This window comes from Drosophila navojoa, chromosome 2 (assembly GCF_054131105.1).
Source record: "Drosophila navojoa isolate 15081-1374.11 chromosome 2, UAZ_NAV_1.0, whole genome shotgun sequence".
NCBI lineage: Eukaryota > Metazoa > Arthropoda > Insecta > Diptera > Drosophilidae > Drosophila > Drosophila navojoa.
The window spans coordinates 23,566,232-23,584,206 of NC_142890.1; the positions used below are offsets into that span (position 1 = coordinate 23,566,232).

The 17,975-nt window shown below is 42.0% G+C and overlaps 1 long non-coding RNA gene across 4 annotated transcripts in view; it reads right to left on the reverse strand.

Moving 5' to 3' along the window:
* The window catches only part of LOC108659860 (uncharacterized), a 49,564-nt gene that overhangs the window by 16,112 nt on the left and 15,477 nt on the right, over positions 1-17,975 (reverse strand). For all 4 annotated transcript variants that reach the window (XR_003980228.2, XR_016196160.1, XR_016196162.1 and 1 more), the window contains exon 2: positions 10,306-10,478. This is a non-coding gene — a long non-coding RNA (uncharacterized LOC108659860). The remainder of the gene's footprint in view (positions 1-10,305; positions 10,479-17,975) is intronic.

Consider the following 17,975-nt stretch of genomic DNA (forward strand, 5'->3'; position numbering starts at 1 on the left):
AGAGGGGAAGAGGGGGTCAGAGAGGGGAATAGAAAAGTTGCTTGCGTGCCTGCAACTTATTGATCAGCGCCACGTGATTGAATCAGCAGCAGGAGCAGCAGCAGCAGTTGCAACTACTGACACACCTCTAGTTGCAGACGAGAGAAAGAGGCAAAGGCAGCAACAGCAACTGTTGCAATAATGAGCAACTGCCAGGTAGATAAGCCAATTGTGTGGGTGCCACAGTTGCTGGAGCCACCTGCATGGCAAATTTGAAAGCCTGCCAATCAGCTGAGACTCCGACTGGGTCTTGCTCTAACAATACTTCTGCCACAGACGGCGGCACAGCGTGCGACTGCCAAAATATTGTGTGCACACGATTTTGTTATGCATTTCAAATGCAAATTGGTTTTGAAAGGTAATTGATCCCAGTCCGCAGAATAATTCTCTCAGTGTGTTGACTTTCAAATGCAGCACAGGAAATACGACAAAGAAACCAAAAATACATACAAATAAATCGGAAAAAAAAATACCATGGCACACGATTTGTGAACTGATTTTGTATGCTGTCAGCAAATACGAAAAAAATGGAGAAAAAAGAAGAAAAAACAGAGTCAAACAATATTAAATAAACTCTGCACGAGCTGGGGCACATTTATAACTTTGAACTTGACGGGGCCCGCAGAGATCGCGAGTCGCTTTGAGGCCTTTTGCTCCACTGATATGACGGCGTTAATTGATTTTCGTTTTCATTAACATTTTCCAAGAGTTTCTTTTCGGTACGCTTCGTTGGGAAATTGAAGACTACTTATCGTCACACAGCGCAGACCCAGAAGAGGCCACCGCCTCCTGCTGTAGTTCTTTGTCGCCCGGGCCAGTTGGCTAATCGGGTTGAACGGTTCATTACGCATGCGCGCAAGCGTTACAAATTAACCCAGTTATTTATGATTATTTAGTATCTAATTTGGGCAGCAATGGAAAATGATTTATACACAAGTAGTATGGCAATGGAAAAGTTCTACGTTGTCCCTGAGGCCAAAGAGAGAGAGGGAGAGAGAGAGAGAGAGCAGTAGATGACCATCATGTAAATTGCATAATCATTGGGCAGCTGGGCAGCCGCTTGGCCGGTTACTCTCTTAAGGCCATAGATAGATGGATTCTGTTCTGCTGGCCGAAACTAGTTTCCCAGTCTGAAGTTCGACTACTTTGCTCTATTTTCCCCCTTGGTAATTGGCCGGGCAATTGCAATTTGCAATTGTGTTGCCATCTAGATGGATGCCTCAGTTTGATAATGGCCAATGCCAAGGCATGCAATTTTAACGGTTGCACGCTGACTGCTTCAATGTGAATGTGGGAGAAAGAGAACGAGAGAGTGAGAGAGAGAGGGAGAGAGAGAGAGCGCGGCAGCGATGCTAATGTGTCGATGATAATTCCCAGTAGCCAAACGGCTGCTGATGCTGCCATAAAGGGGGCAACAAACTGTGCCATGACTCAACTGCCGCCATAAAGGTGCAGCGGACACGTGCGCAGTGCCATTGGCAGGAGGCCTTGCGCTGAACTTGAATGGCTTTTGGCTTTTGGCTTTGAGCCTGGCATATACACACATGCATATATCAACGCATTTTATATACACGAGGAGTAAGCGCATTAAAGCAAGCAAATACGAAATTTATTGAACGCGCCAGAGGCGTCGTAAAATTAGCCAAAAACAAAGTGTTATGCGCGACAACTGTCAGCGACAATTAGGCGCATTTTGTTGTCGACGTTTACTTCAAGCCAAGCCACAACCCGCAGCCGAACAGGCGATTGCAATGAATTTCCCAAAAACGAAAATTGTGCAATAACAATTTGAGCTGCACAAAAAATGCGCCAGCGAGTGGCCAGTGCAACAGCAGCTAAACAAAGAGAGAGTGAGCGAGAGAGAGAGAGAGACTGCTGCAGTGTTAGCCTGATCAAGTGGCTGGCCAATGCGAGAGGTGGAGCAGAGGGAGGGGGGTCAGCTGTTATAGTGGTGGGTGGGTGTGGACAAAACATAGCACAGCTCGCAACGAATTTGTTTCACACAGTTCATTAAGGCGAACAAATAAATAAAGTTCAATTGTGAAATCGAACAGCCGATCGAAATTGTCAACACACAGCGAGTGCAACAACAACAACAACAACAACAACACTGACAATTCATAGCCCAAGCCTAATGAAGGTTAATGGACAGCCAAATGCAGGCAGCAACAAAATATAAATACATTTATATACATACATACATAGTCCCAAACTCAAATGAACGATGCTTCGTCAATGCTCGATTGGGGGCGAGGGGCGGGGGCAGTTGAGGGGCTGGCAATGCAAAATACACACACAGTTAATAAATCGATCGAATTTCATTAATTGTAAAACAAAACTGTAAACCAGATGAGCTGGCTCACATACATACACACAGATTTATATGTATGTATATGTGTATCTTGAGGAAGCGCAGACAACAATCATGCGGAAAATGCGGCAAGAGTTGCAGCTCTGCAACATGGCGACAACAGCATGCCAATGAAAGGCTGCTGCCTGTCTGCACAGAGAGAGAGTGAGAGAGAGAGACACACACACACACACACAGACATAGAGATGATGCGTGTGTTGCGCCATAGAAGCTGTTGCAGATACAGATACAGCAACAGCAACTGCAGCTTGAGCCATCGAGATATAGATACGCACTCACACTGTGTTGGACAGTGTGCTGGCATTGTTGATTGGTAGGCTGTTAGCTGGCGACGTTAATTTCACTTTAACAAACATTTCGCTTGTCTCCGACCGCAGCCGCAGCCGCAGCCGCAGCCGCAGCCTGCTATCCGCCGTTCGCCGTCCGTTGTCCGCTGTCCGTTGTCTGTTGTCTGCTGTCTGTGACAGATCATATAGAAATGTGTTGCATTTTTAATCAAAACGATCGATCAAACGGTAGTTTTATGTTTGCCTCCAACATGCCACACTAACGCACACACACACACACACACATATGCATATGTGCACATGCATTTATGTACGAAGCCCAAGATGTGTGTACGCGCACATATGGCGCTCACTGTGTGACGGTTAGCCCGTTTGTTTGTTTATTTGTTTGTCCCTCTGTTTATCTAACCGGCTTGCCTGTCTCTCTCTCTCTCTCTCTCTCTCTCCCCCCGTCTCTCTTTCAGTTGCGAATGCATTGCTTGACATACGATACCCTTCCTTCATTTGGCCTGCATCTGCGCCGGCAAGTTTGATCGATCGCTGTTGAAAATATAATTTGGCAGCGTTTGCCCAAGACCAAACGCCATTAGAGCCATTGGGTGGGTACACGCCTAGAAACGTCTCAATTACTTAGCCGCTTCGGCTTGGTAATCTGAGCATGCAGCTGCCCTGAAATAGATATTCGATTCGACTATTAGCTGCAACCTTTGCGACCTTTTGCGCTCTGACGGCATCTGCACATGCTCAACCTTGGCGCATTCAACCCTTGAGGCAACCTTGAAGTCGCAGCCAGCTTTAAAAGGCCATTAGCGCCTGCTCCAAAACCTTTTGGGCTGCCGCCGCCTGCCAGCCAGCCAGCCAGCCAACCCACTCGAGTCGAGTCGCGTGGAGTATTTACCAACATCATTACGATGAGGCTGCACATTTTCCAAAGAACTATTACGGCAACTAAACAAAATTATTCAAGGCATACAACACAGCACCGTGAGGCAGCAATGGGCATGACCCCGCGACGCAGACTCCCACCCACCATCAGCTGAGACAGACGCCGAGCAAACTTTGTTAGAAATACGCGCATAACAACAACAACAACAACAACAACAGCAACAAATATATCTGAACATTTCTAAGAAGTATTTAATGCCCTCACACGCCGACGCCAAACAGGCGGGGCATGTGAGTTGCTGTTGCTGTTGTTGTTGTTGTTGTGGCAAGACTTTGTAATTTCAAACTATGGCAGCGACTGAGTTGGAGGCAGAGACTGCAACTGCGACGGTGACTTCGACTGCGACTGCGACTGAGGCGCTCTGCTGTGGCAAGTGTGACTATTAAATTGGCGGCGGTAATTTTAGGTTATTTCTCTCTCTCTCTCTCTCGCTCTGTGTTGCAAGTTGCAAGCCCAAACTCAGACACAGCCACAGACGGCGAGTGCACGCAAAGTGACGTCGCCCGCAGCAGCCGCAGCAGCAGCAGCAGTGGAAACAACAACAAGAGCCTGGGCTTGGCTAGAGTCTGGACCACACAGCCAAGCCCGAGCCTCATTGCGTCGTCGATGCTTTGGGTTTGTTTGCCTTTACTGAAATTAACTCTGTTGTTGTGCCTCTGCGTGTTTTTTTGAAAGTCTTTATGTGTGTGTGTGTTTTTGATTACTTCAACTGAAATTATGCAATCGCCGAGGCTGCGTTGCACCCGCGGCACATATGAAAAGCGAGTCTGACAGCCGCTCTCTAGAGTCTCCCTCTCTCTCTCTCTCTCTCTCGCTCGCTCTCTCGATTCTCAATTGAATTTTTATGACGAACTTTTTATGAGGCTGACTCTGACAATCAGGCAGAGACGATGCCTGGTCAGTGGGCCACCCAGAGTTTAATTGGCCATCGATTGTATAATTAAAACAGGTCTTTTTCTCACAGAGAGCAGCCGTGGGGAGCATCACAGCAAATCTGCTTAGCGACCTACGCGCGACATTTCAGAATGCAAGAGATTGTCAGCTGAATCTATAGACCCGAAGCTGTAGCTGTAGCTGTAGCTATAACTGGGGGCCTGTCCAGCTGTCAGGCGATTGCCCACACGCTTCGCTGCACATGTAAAGCAGCTTTGGCGTCTGTCAGAGGCTGTTTATGTGTGCCGCCTAAAGCGGCTGCCAGCCAACCCAGCCCAGCCCGGCCCAGCCCGGCCCAGCCTAGCCAGTGTCATCTAGTGACAAATCAATAGCCAGAACGTAGGCCGATCCGCCTGCTCGGACAGCGCCCAGTCTCAATCCTGGCCAACAGCATGCATTTTAATATGCTGCTGACACTTTTAAATCTGTCACACACACACACACACACACACACACACACAGTTCGATATAAGCTCCACAGTGCAGCATATCTCTAGCTGCTCGCAGCAGGCAATCATTTGATAGTGCAACATTATCCGAGAATCTCGAGTCGAGAATCTTGCGCGTGGGCCTACAGCTAATTAAACAACTTGTTTTCTTTTGGTGTTGCTTGCCAAAAATAGAGATAGAGAAATAGACAGCAACAACAACGGCAACAGAAACGAGAAACGATAAACGATTTCAGCCATTGCTCAACTTTGATGAGTTCAACCAAAAACTAAGACAGAAAAAAAAAACTTAGCTGAAACTAAGATGAAAGACGACCGCCTTGTGCTTCTTACAACTTAATGAGCTCACTTTAACAATATAATAATAGATTTTAAGAGCGGTAGCCATAAAAGGCGTACGTGAGTTAGGCTATCACAATTAATGCTAAGGTCAAGGACTGGGGCGAATTTCAAGCTAAAACCCCTAAAGGCAAATGGGTCAGCGCAGAGCTCTAGATTAAAATTGCCTTGAATTTTAATCAAAGCAGGTCTAGAATGAAAATGAGAATATGACAGCTGAACAATTTGAAGATGTGCGAAAAAATATGTATAATTATACTTAACTAAGAGAATGGAATTGTCGGGGCTAAACAACTGAGAGATACCCTGAGCGCGGCTCTGGTTCTGAGATAGACGCGATAGTGCGCTAGACCGAACGATATCTATTTAAGTATGCGTATCATTTATGGGGTCTACCCTGTTTCCATCTGCTTTTTATTTTCCCATTAAAAATTTTAAATAAATATGAAATATGAAAATGTAATTTTAATCTTCAAATTTCTTTGTGATTAAATATAATATATATTTATTTAGTAATATTTCATATTAATAACATGTATAACAAATTTATATTATACTAAATAATACAAATATATGTATTCTTATTTTATTTAATTTTTTTTGGATTCAATATTATTTATTATTATTATATATTTATTTATTATTTTTAAAATGTTTTTTTATTTATTTAAATTTATTTTAATATTTATAAAAATATATATTATTATAAAATAAATAACAGGAGCTGACCTCTATGTACTTATATGCCTAATAAAAAGCATTCACTATTTTGTTTACAATAGTCTTTGAAGATTCGTATACCTCGCGCTTTATTATTTTATTTCTTTTATTTGTTTTAATTAACATTCATCTCCAAGTTCTACTCTGTCGAAATAATTGGCCATATACATACATACATATATGAGCGACCCTCACAAAATTAGTTTGATGGCGAGATTGAGATTCGAGCCGGGCAAGATCATGAGCCAGCTCCATGTCGAGATTTAAATGCATGGCTAATCAGAAGAGAATCATTTGATTAACATTTTATACGAGCGAGCCTGCTGCTTTCGTTTCAATTGCGCATTCTGAATTTATTAGTGAGCTGCAAGAGTCGAATGGCAAATCTAATTTATGCCATTTTTAGAAGCCTGACACAAAACAAAGCCACAAGACCTGAGGACGAGTAGACGGATGGATGGATGGATGGACGCATGGACTCTGCGGGCCACAGCCAACTCCTATGCCAATGCCAATGGCAACGGCTGCAATTCTTTCGATTGCAAATGCGAAAGACGAATGCAAATTTGTGTCTTGTCTCGAGCCATTTGAACTTTTTGCTCCGATACAAAGTTGCTGATGCTGCTCCTGCTGCAACTGCTGCTGCTGGTGATGCGCAGGACGCTGTTGTCAGCCACTCAGCAGCACTCTGAATGGGCACAAGCCAAAAACAGAAACTGATCTCGGACTTTGAATCTGGCAATGCGCTGCCAGAGCCGACGACTTTGCGGCTTATCTTGTCACACAGCCATAGAACTAGATACAGATGCAGATACAGCCGCCGCATCCGCTCTGCTCGGGTGACGAATTGGCGTTTGTTTTGGGGCGAGCTCATGGTAAGGAAGGCAAATAGAAACGAGAGAGAGAGAGAGAGAGAATGCTACGAAAGATTGGCTGGCTGGCTGACCGAGTCCATGTTGATACATTGTTGGAGGAAGTGATCTCATCGTAAATTACAAATTACACAAAGTCACGATATCAATTTCAGATTCCCTCGTGTAGTCGTCGTCGTTGTTGTTGTTGTTGTTGTTGCTGCTGCTGTTTGTTGTTATAATTAAATTGTCGCTCTTTTCTATTCACGTTGCTTTGTTAGTTGGTTTTTGTTTTATTTTGCTTATTTTATTTTTTGTTTTTCGAATTTGGCTTACTGCGTACAAGAAAGGAAAAACCAAAATAAATTTTTTGCCGTGGGAATTGATTAATGTATTTAAATTTGAATTGATTGAGCTTAGCAGCGGCTTCACAACCCCAAAAAAAAAACGCCGAATCGAGTTAATTGAAATGGGAATTCTAAAGTCAGACAAAATTTACATATTTCGAAACAACAAAAGTCTTTGACTGAGGGTCAATACACCTACACCAGACAACAAGTTTCGGTTACTTTGCTACCCATTGGCAGCGAGAACAAGTTCATTAGGAGCAGCGTTCTTATGTCTTAGATCTGTGAGCTGTTGCCGCTGTTGCTGCCGTCAGAATGGGTATAGTCTCTGGCGAAAGGTGACCCACATGCCGGTGAAAGCCTCGGCATTAAGGCAAAGCGCCTTTAATCAGGCGAACGGCGCGGCCTTTGCCTAAATTTTCAATGAAAAATTCCCGGAAAGTGCATGGTCATGGCATCAACTGAAACGCTAATAACTAACTCTGACCCATATTTGTTGTGCATGTGTGTGTGTGCCTGTGTTGATCTCACCCACACACACACACAGAGAGAGAATTTTAATTGAAATTGAATTTACTGGCAACAACATCAAACAGCTGATAGATTTTCCAGGCAATTTCTCGTTCTCGAGATCTGGCTTTTGCAATCGTTGAACTAGTTAGACATTTCCTGGTGCCGGAACCAGTTCGCTGTGCGAACGGTTATTGGCCTTTCGCCGCTGGCATTTACGCAACCGCCGAGCAAACAAACAATCATCGACGCATATAACCATAACAAAACACACTTATCATCCGTCCAGCAAACGCACCACCACACAGTTGACAGTTGATCGGCTTCCGCATCTTTTCCATTAATCATACTGAATGCATTACGCACGTGTTTTGCCTCTGATCTCTTTGTCTGCGTCTGTTGACATTTGGCTAAGTGCACAAAAGGCTTTAATCGTGTGCGGCCCTTAAAAGCCGCATTGCCAAATATTATATTGAATATGCATAGCTTGAGCAAATATTATTGATAAACATTGCATGCAATTGCATTGCATGCCGCGTTGCCTAATTAATAAGGCAAATATTTTGCTATTTGCGGTGCGCATAAAAGCCAAAAGCAAAAAGCAAGCTTATGCAACATGCTGCAACAACGCCAACAACAGCAACAACAACAACAACTGTCATAAATTTACACATTGTCATGTGCGCAGCTATTCGTTGCTGTTGCTGTTGCAGTTGCCAATTTTCTAACAACGAAAATTTGTAAAATATTTGCATGCACAAGTGTTTCGCTCTCCGCCTTTTGGGCCAGGCACTTATCTGTGGCATGTCAGGGGTATGTCATTTGGCTTACTTGTAGGTGGCAGGCCTCAAGATAATGTGCGCGGCAAGCCATGTATGCGCTGTATACCCTGTCTGAGAGCAGATAATGCCGAGGAGGGGGACAAAGTTTGGCTGCCATCTCTTAGGGTAGGCAGAAATGCTCATTTCACAGTTTGAGTTCGAGTTATGTCACCGGCTGGGCATGGCCTGCACCTGGACGGTCCGCGACAGCGCTTTTGACGTGTTGCAGACATGACAACAACAACAACAACAATGGTCAGCTGCACTTGTTGTTGACGCGGCGTGTAATGCGAGACGACGCGTCGAGCGGTTTTCAGATTGCAAACTGCGGCGACGACGGCTGCGGCTGCCGCTGCTGCTGCTGCTGCAGCATTTTGCATAGTTTTCGCTTAAGGTTTGGCTGCTGACCTTCGGTGTTTTGTAACTATGATCATTTACATGGTGACAAGCACAACAAAACAGCAAACAGCAACAGGTATGCGACCATCCTGGGCACACACACACACACACACACACACAGACGGCCAGGGACAAGGTCAACTGCATATAAAAGCGCTGGCCTTTTTATGTGCATTACAAATCAATATAAATCGAAGAGTTATAAAAAGCTGAGCAGACCATAAATAAAAGCCAATACAATGAAATGTCTCAAGATGCCACCAACAGCAGAGGCCGCAAACTGGAATCGTTCGGGTGAATGGCTGGCTGGCTGGCTGGCTGGCGGGCTGGCAGTTGCAGTTGCTGCCTTGGGAGATGGGAGGCTGCTGTGGCTGCTGGCTGCTGTGGGGCCAACGCATTGATAACTGCAGCAAAGGCGACGGCAGCAAGATGTGCTCGCCAGGCACATAAATCTTTTCACACCCAGCCGCTGCCTGCCCAACCAGCTGCAACAGCAGCAACAGCAACAGCAGCAGCAGCAGCATCAGCTCCAGCTCTGTGCTTAGTATCTGTGCAAAGTGCATGTAGTTTTGAAATTTGAGCTACGCATGCGACGTTCAAGCAGCTAATTACTAGACCAAACTCCAAGCTGGCAAACAATTCTGAAAAAGTTCCACGTAGTGTGATTATCGTAGCTCATAATTTACAAAAAGCAACAACAACAACGTCAATAGGAGTAGCAACAGCCGCAGCAACAACAACAACATTAAGAGATATTTTCTGGTTTTTTAATTGGCAAAAACGAAGCGGCATGATATCATATTGTGTATATACTATATGCAGTAATAATTTATTTTTAGCCAAATTGACAGCAGTTGAGCGAAGTCAAAAAAGCAAAAGCGCAGATAAAATTGTTTAGTTAAGAATAACAGAGACACAGTACGAGAGACAGAGAGTTCGAGAGAGAGAGAGAGAGATAGATACTCAACGAGTGCCTGCTCAAGCAAATAATCGGGTTCTGATTTGACTTAACTTATCAATTGGAAGGCATATCATATAGCTAATTTGTAGCCTGGTGTGAATGATTGCCCACACAGTTCAAGGCTCAATGTCGTAAAGAGGAAACAACAACAACAATAACAAATGCCAATGAACATTTTATAGCTGCAATAACGTACAACAACAACAACAAACACAAATAAGTAATTGCCCACAGTCCATAATCAATTTCACAGATTTTACTGTGCATTTTACATTGCATTAAAGTTTTTTTTTTTTAGAAATCTTCGAATGTTATTCGAATTATGTGCAAACTCACCGATCATTCACTTGATTGGCTTCGTACAGCGTACCACGTTGCGTATGATTGACAATCGCCCAGGGCGCAGCACGCACAGCACTGAAGAAATGAACGGAAACCTAAACACAACTGGACGCCTGCTGTAGAAATGAAATGCACCTTAATCCATGGATGAAACGCTACGAATCTGTAATGAAACCAACAGCGAAAACAACAATGAAAATTAATTGTAAATTGTTCAGACGGTGTTTTTTTTTTTTTTTTTCGTTTTCAGCTAACCCGCCTTCGTCTCGAAAAGATCGAAAAATAAAAGCAAATAATGTTTACAATGTTTGCTATTTTTTGTTTAGGCGAGGGAACAGGCGGCGTATGCGCTATTTGTGCAACAACAACAACAACAACAACGGCAACTACAGCTACTCTGTTGCAAGCTTTTGTACGTATTTGAAAACGCATCGTGTCGTACGGCAATCAACGCGCACAGCTGGAAGTTTCTTAGTTTGTTTATACCGAAAGCAAAACGGCAAAGAGGAAGAAAGTGCCTGTGAAATATTTTTGTTAACTTTTTTTTAACTAGCTAAATTAACTTATATATCAATGTAAAATTTAAATAAAATTCAAGAATACAACTATCATTTTCATTTAACAATTTTTTATAATAAATGAAAACTCTTTTCATTGTTCAATATTTTAAAGCTGAGTATTTGCTAGTCGAGCAGTCTCGCACACAATCTCTTGCCGAAACTTTCGTATTGCTGCAAGCAGTAACAAATTACTTGAAAGTCAAATAAACAATTATATTAAACACATAACATAGCATTCCACACAAGAATTTGATGATTGGCTTATGGTTTTTATTAGAAATCAAATGCTAATAATCACAAATTAAACTTTAGTTATTTTTTTAGACGATACAACTTGTTATGGCATGCTAAATGGCATATGTTTTATATTATTTTAATTAGTTATTTAATGGGAAATAATAATAATAGATAAAATAATTATAGTAAATACAATTTAATGGGTAGATAATTACTTTAACAAATATATATATATTTAGAATTTAGTATTAAATAATATTAGTATATAATTATTCATTATTATATATTATTAATATATATATATATATTTATAATAATAAATAATTAAACACTAATAATAGTTAATAAAGAATTCTACTTCATAGCTCAAACATATATAGTTATATATTAATATATAAATATTTTTAACCGTTTATAGTCTAAAGCTTTATCTGCTCTATAAAGTAGAATTCCTTATAACATATTATTAAATAATTAAAATAATATTATTAAATAAAAAATATAAAATAGATATAAAATTTAACTAAAACCATTTATATTTATTTAATAAACTAATATATTATTTTCTATATTATATATTATTGTGAATAAACAATATATATATATATATATATATATATATATATATATATATATATACATAGTATTTGGTATTTATATACAATATATATTATTTGAATGGCCAGCAGGTCAACTTTGATAACGAGAGCTTTAGGCTCAGCTTATCAGTGAGATTCGCGTTTAGTTCTTGTTCAACCAGCTCTGTGTACGGAGGCAACTGAGATGAGAGCAGCTTACTCGGTTGCTTTAGTACTTTTGGTGTTTATGCAGGGCGTGGACAGAGGCGTATTACTTACCCTGCCAAATGGCATTGACAAGGTGCAGATCAGTCCGCGACTGCTCTATAGAAAACTAGACGGACAGTCGATGGCCAGGCGGAATGCAGTCGACCTGGCACGCAAGCTGCTGATTAAGCTGAATTTGGAGCACATGATATACAATCTGAATCAGGCAAAGATTATGGAGAACAATAAACTGCTCATCGAAATGCAAACATATTTGCAGGCGCTCGCAGTGGTCAAGGCGTGGAATAGGCAGGTCCTTGAGAACGACTCGAGTTGTGGCCCAGTTTGTGTGAACAGCGATTACGAGCTGGTTCAAACTGAGATGAACTTTTTCAATTCCAATGACATTCAATATAGAACTAACAAGTGAAATGTAACCCAAAATACATATTTAATAAAAACACGAATATGGAAATTCTAGTGAACTTACAATCAAACGAATTGGCACTCGATACATATATAAAATTTGATATATACATATATATGTATATTTGGGAGATTATTTTTTGAGTGTTGTTTATCTTATCGCCATTTGCGTCAGATAAAAACTCCATTCATATGTATGTGCATGCGTATGTGTTTATTTGCGCATGTATTTGTATACCTATCAGCAATATTTATATTTATTTATTTAACAAACACTCAGTCATCCAATAGCAGCATATATTATTGAGAATCATACCTGAATACGGACTGCAGCCGTTAAGTATTTACAATTAATCATTCTTGTTATTTGGAATATATTTATATGTTTGGAGAGGGGAGACGACGTCGACGACGATGATGATGATATCGTATACGAGCACCCACATTTGTGTGCGCATTCGCGAATGAAATGGAATACAGTCGCCACGATATGAAATTCAATATAGCAGCTTTATATAGACTTTATGAGTAATGCAATTCTACAGCCCTGACTTAATTTGCAGCGTCTCTTTTTACTTTGAAAGTTGCAACGAAAACAGAATTCACACGCTTGGCCAGTCAACAATGTGGCAACATCAACAGCAGCGACAGCAACAACAACAGCAACAACAGCAACGAACAAACAAACAACAGCCAACCCATTTTCAACGGCACTTGGCTTTGGTTTTCAATGTCAAGCTCTAGCCAAACACTCTGAAAAAGAACGAGAGAGACACAATAGAGTGAGAGAGAGAGGAACTGAAAGAGAGAACTTTGGATACACAATCGATTGTTGTCCCACAATAAATCACTAATGGCATCGAGCATATCTGTCTGTTTAAGGCGCCATAAATTCTTGAAAGCCAAAATCCAAAACACCGAAAGGTTCTAACACCTATACCAAAAGAAAAAAATAAAAAGAGAGAGAGAGAAAAAATAAATAAATACTACATTTAGCTCTGCCATGGACTGCAATCGACGGCATTCATAATTTATGCGATCTGCTGGCTGGCAAGCACAGCTCTTTGATATCAAATTGTTGTTGCCGCCACATGAGTTATAGCACCTTATATCCGCCGACCAAAATTATCTTGCATTCTAAGTCCCAGATTTGTGTTGTTGCTGTTGGCAGCGCGCCATTTCCTGTCTTGGGCAACGCAATTAAACCTATATGGAGATATCCTCTATGTGGTCAAAGCTTTTACGAAATCTGTATAACTGATTTTTGTAATTTATAAATCAAACTCACCATTCAAGCGCATTTCACTTGCATAAATAACTTTGAATTTACATTTAAACTATTGTAATTACAATAGCAAAACAAAAGTCTAACAAATCACTGAGATTAGCTCACCGTGTGCGCATTAACATTTGAATGGAATCGAAATCTGTGGCTTAGCTGCTGATAATCGAAAGCAAATTGAATTAATAATAACGAACCAATAGCTGTCGGCCGGCCGAAAATAAATTTGAATTATTGTATTGGGAAAATTGTCATAATTTCAACTAATGTGCCACGAGAGCGGCTTGTCACATTGCGTATACGCCGCGTTGCGCTTTCCAGTCGCAGCAGCAGTCGTTGACACTCGCTCTCGTGTTGTTGTTGCTGTTGTTTGTTGTTTTTTTGTGCACGTTATCGAAAAGAAATTTGTTGTACGCATTTTGCTTAGAGACTTTTTGTCTTTTTTTTTTATTTTTTTTGTGCATGCCAAGCGCGCTTGTCAAATAAAATGTAAAGTTTATGTGACAGTTTGACGATTAAAAAAATGCTTTGAAAACTGCGTTTTGATGTCAACGGGCAGCCAAAAGAGATTAGAAATTGACGGCAGCCAACAACAACAAAAAAAAAAAAAAAAAACCCCAAAATATTAAAAGCCAACAACGAAAATTATATTTAAATGTAAATTAACCGAGCCAAAAATTACCAAATATAAGTTATTTTTGTGTTTTAAGCAGTGAAAGTATTAGTTTGCCGCTGAGCAGAGTGGGTGCGAACTAGGGCTTAGGCACGAATCGAAATAAATTAAGCGGCGCATAATTAAAGCATTATTTATGGGCTCGCTATGCAAAGAAAAGAGCTGAAAGAGCATGCGAGACATCTATCAACACTAGAGAAATTAAAAAACAAAATATAATAATAATAATAATAATAAAATTGTTACCCCTGACACAGTGCGAGGTTTTCCGCTGCTTCTATTGTTGCGTGGCCTGACGCAACTTATGCAGGTAGCTCAGCTCAATTACAGACCATATCACATGAGGGTATAAAGAGAGAGAGAGAGAGAGAGAGAGAGAGAGAGAGAGAGAGAGAGAGAGAGAGGGATGCATATATAAACTGAAAACATTTCAACTAAGCATGCCAAAAATGCCTAGCTCAAGTGCTCGAGCGACGCGCGAGTGCCAGCAAAATAAAAATAAATTAAAATTGAAGCAATTAAAATACGACCCCAACCAGCAGCAGCAGCAACAACAGCAGCAGCAACAACAACCACCAGCAACTGACATGACAATTGCGCTGTGATACCCATTCCCATTCCCACTCGCATTCCCATTCCCATTACCATTCCCGTTGCCTTTCCCATTCTGGTTTCCATTAAGCGTGCTCGCTGAAATTACCACCATGATCGTCGTTCAACAATTCCTTTACAGCTGTGTCGCTGCTCAAACATTCATTTCGTGTGCCCAGCGCAGCAACAACAAAAACTCATTGCAAACAAAATGATCGACGATAATGCGGTCCAGACGACGACGACGACGGCGACGACGATGAGGACAAAACAATGTTTGGCAGCCCCGCATTTAGCGACAATTAAGAAATCAAACCTGGCCTGCGCTTTGCAATTGTAATGGAAACCGCTTGCCAGGAGCTGGCAGCAGCAGCAGCAGCAGCAGTAGCTCCCCCCGCCCAGGAGGGGGCCTGACAGCCTCTGGTTTGGAGCGCATTTCAGCTTTCCACTCTAATGCAAATGTGCAATTAAATTGTTGACGTCGCCTGTCGTTTGCTGCTAATCAAAATTGTACGATCATAGGACATGGTCCATAGACCCGATCAGACCGAACCAGCCCCAGCCAGACCCATGCCGCACAGCTGCGGTAGCTATGCGAGCGTAACGGCAACGTTCAGCATTTGATGGGCTTTTGAAAAGCTGGCAATAAGTTGTAATTGACCTTTTTAACATCGCCAAGGCAAATAAATTGTGGGCGGTCGTTTGGCAAATGATTTAAATCCAAAGTGGGGCATGAAAGCCAATAGGAAAGCGATAAACACCATAGACAGCCGCACCAATGGCCATTCAAATAAACTCCAAATACATTAGACGAGCAATTAAAACGAAAATTAAAATAATAATAAATTGACATATTTGCAGAAATCAATTAACAGTAACAGTTTTTTATAGCATAATTAAATAAGATTTTTATGGAATGAATTCATAGACCTTCTGCAGAGCTCTGCGCCCAGTTACATAATGCACGCTCATCACATCTAGCGCGACTCTCTATAGACAGGGTATAGAGTTGACATAGCCATAAAGCAGCCACGGTCGCCACATATGGTTACAGTTCAGCAATTTTCATTCTGTTTTCAAGTGAAAAATCTATGTATGAGAGCGCGAGAGAGATGTATATCTCTAGTGTGTGCATGTGTGTGTGTCGGTGTGTCGGTGTGTGTGTGTGTGTGTGTGTGCGACGCACAGCAACTATAAATTGAAACGGGTGTGTCATTATTTTCAACTGAATTTCATGCCACATGCAATGCAGGAGAGTTGCTGTTGTTGTTGTTGCTGTTGTTGCTTGGCCTGAACTGAAAACAAAACTAAAAAATAAATATATATACAACGTGGGCAGGCGCTACATTTTGACAGAACAGTTAGTCAGTTAACCTTTTTTAGACAAGGTGTTGCAAAATTCAATAGAACATTTATTGGGCAACACATTGGCTGGCAATTTATAGCAGCAGCAGCAGCAACAACAGCAACAACAACAACAGCAACAGCTGTTTTAGCCAATTGCATAAATGAGCAGCACAGCTGTCCGCAGTATCTATACATGTGTTAATCTATCTGCCGCTGCTGCTGCTGCTGCTGCTGCTGCTGCTGCTGCTGCTGCTGCTATATAAATGCATCTGTATGCAAAAGCCATAAACTGGCCAAGAGCGACGCCAGTTTGATGGCAGCTAAAAGTCTACAAAGTAACTAAAAGCAGCTAAGCTTGTGCGCAATTAGAATAGCCAAGCGACTGCAGAAGCTGAAGCAGACCGTCTTGTTGTTGCTGTTGCTGCTGTTGCTGTTGCTGTTGCAACATGGCTACACATGTTGGCAGCGGGCAGAGGCTGGTTGCTAGCTTGCTTGGTTTGTTTGTTTGTGCCAGGCGTCTAACTAGCTATCTATATTTGAGCAGATTGCGCTGCTAACCTCATTGCAATCTTGGCCCAAGCCAATGCCAACAGACAAACTGACTGGCCAAAGTGACTAACTGACTGCAGTTGAGTGTTGCTCGTTTGGTTGGATATCACTTCTACATTTATTGCTTGCATCTAAGTTGGTTGTATATATGTATGTGTGTGTGTGTGTGTGTGAGTAAATTGTTAACATGCAGACAAGTGTAATTTAGTTGTTAGACGCGATTGAGAGTAAGAGAAAGAGAGAGAGAGAGTTACTCTTGCTGTTGCTGCCAGAACTTTCAGCAGCAACAGCAGCAGCAGCTGTATTTTCAGGCATTGACAACACGTTGACTCTACAACAAATTGAAATTTAAAACGCTCCTTTTGCTCCAGCCAAACGACAAACGGCAAACGGCAAACTGGTTAACCAGTTCGTTAGCCTGTCGCATTTATTTAAATTGCGTCTAAAACCACTTGACTGCACTTATTATTAGCCAGTTGCTGACTTAATTAGCTGCCACGCATGTCAATTGGAAAGCCTTCTTCTGCCCTGCGCTGTTCTGTTCTGTTCTGTTCTGTTCTGTTCTGGGCCCTGGCTAATACAAACAACAGCGATTCTTTGGCTGTGTCTTCGCCTCAGCACATCAGCTGTTTGCCAGTTGCATTGTTGTTGCAACTGCTGCTTTGGCGTTGTTGTTTATAAAGCTGAAAGTCGTTAACCTTCGTTGTAACACATTCATCATCATCACTCACCTCTGCAGCAACAACAGCACACACACACACACACACACACACACACACATACTAATGCAGCAACAAAGTCCAAGTACAACAACGTTGCAGTCGTCGCAGCTGTAAAAAGAAGTCGTCTTAATCTTAAACGACGTCTCCATCCATCTCGCTAGGCACTCACAACAGCAGCAGCAGCCGAAGCAGCAGCAACATCGACATCAGCTGGGCAGTGGCTGCTCTTAGCCAGTTTTGTGTTGGCTGCTTTTGTTTGCCAGCATTTGAAGACAAGCAAGGAAGTCTACTGCCAGACTGACGGACTGAAGAATTGACGGCTGGCTGTGTATGCGTTGGAGCCACTTGGCCTTTAGAAGGCAACTCCAACGCAAGCTGCTGCCGTCGCTGCTGTTGCTGCTGCTGCGACAGATACAACAACTAAGTAAACAACGCGCACTTATAACAAATTAGCTTGGCACAGAAAGTCCAAGAACCAGGCAGCCGCA